Below are 1,029 nucleotides of genomic sequence, written 5' to 3'. Positions count from 1 at the left end.
GCCATCCGAGAGCTCACGAGTTACGCAAATGTGTCCTGTTTATTTTAATATGATATGCCATAATTGGAATTTATGGGACAGTACGTGAAACACTACACCGTTTCTGATTATAAACTGCAATACATTATTCAGCATCGGAAGAGCTTTCCAACGATACCAAACACGACCTTTTGGTGAGTTTATATACTTATTCTTATTTTATACACATATATTTTGCGGATATTTTAAAACAAATAAACACCTACATTTGAATTATGTTCAATTCTGGCATGAGTGACAGTAGTTTTTAAATGTCTGGTTTGTTGCCTGTATATAAATTATGATTTTAGACACCAACATCATATCTGTAGCTTATTTAGTTCCAATTATATGCACATTTTAGATAAATTTGGCGGCCATTTTGAAAAATGGCAGCCATTTGTATACCAGGTGAAAAATCAAGTGTCAACAGGGCTTAGGGTTACCACGACGGATTAATTAGGATATCTGGCTATGTTGACTGCTTCTAACATTCCACTCCCCCTAACTTGATTTCTAGGCCTCTTTTTTTGATTTTTTTCCTAGTCTATCTTTGAAAGTAGTCGATCAACAAATCGAGAATCATGATCATGATAATAAATTTGTGATTCATTATATAAAAAATTGTCTGCCAAAAAAAAAACCAAAAAAAACCCACAAAATTGTTACAGATTTTAAAAAACAGTAGTTTTTCGATGATTTACATCTTAAACAACATTGATTACAAATTTATGAAAACCACCCCCCCCCCCCACTTTTTGGCAAAAAAATATATAATGTCTGGAGATTTTTGTATAATCGGAAATGCAAAAAAAAAAAGGAGGGAAGGAGGAGAAAGATGGGAAATAGAATGTTTATCCGGTACCCGACCGAGTTAAATTTTCTCGCAATTCACATTGGCGGATCTGGGGGAGGGGGTCATGGGTCCTGACCCCTCCCTTGGACAACAAAAAAAGGGGAAAAAGAAAAGAATTCTAGACCTACCTTTTCAGAACCGGTGAGCTGATTTTT

Source organism: Anneissia japonica, unplaced genomic scaffold (genome assembly GCF_011630105.1).
Source record: "Anneissia japonica isolate Jap-2015-1 unplaced genomic scaffold, ASM1163010v1 scaffold21_len1647178_cov195, whole genome shotgun sequence".
In the NCBI taxonomy this organism is placed as follows: domain Eukaryota; kingdom Metazoa; phylum Echinodermata; class Crinoidea; order Comatulida; family Comatulidae; genus Anneissia; species Anneissia japonica.
Note: the sequence above shows the minus strand (reverse complement) of the source record.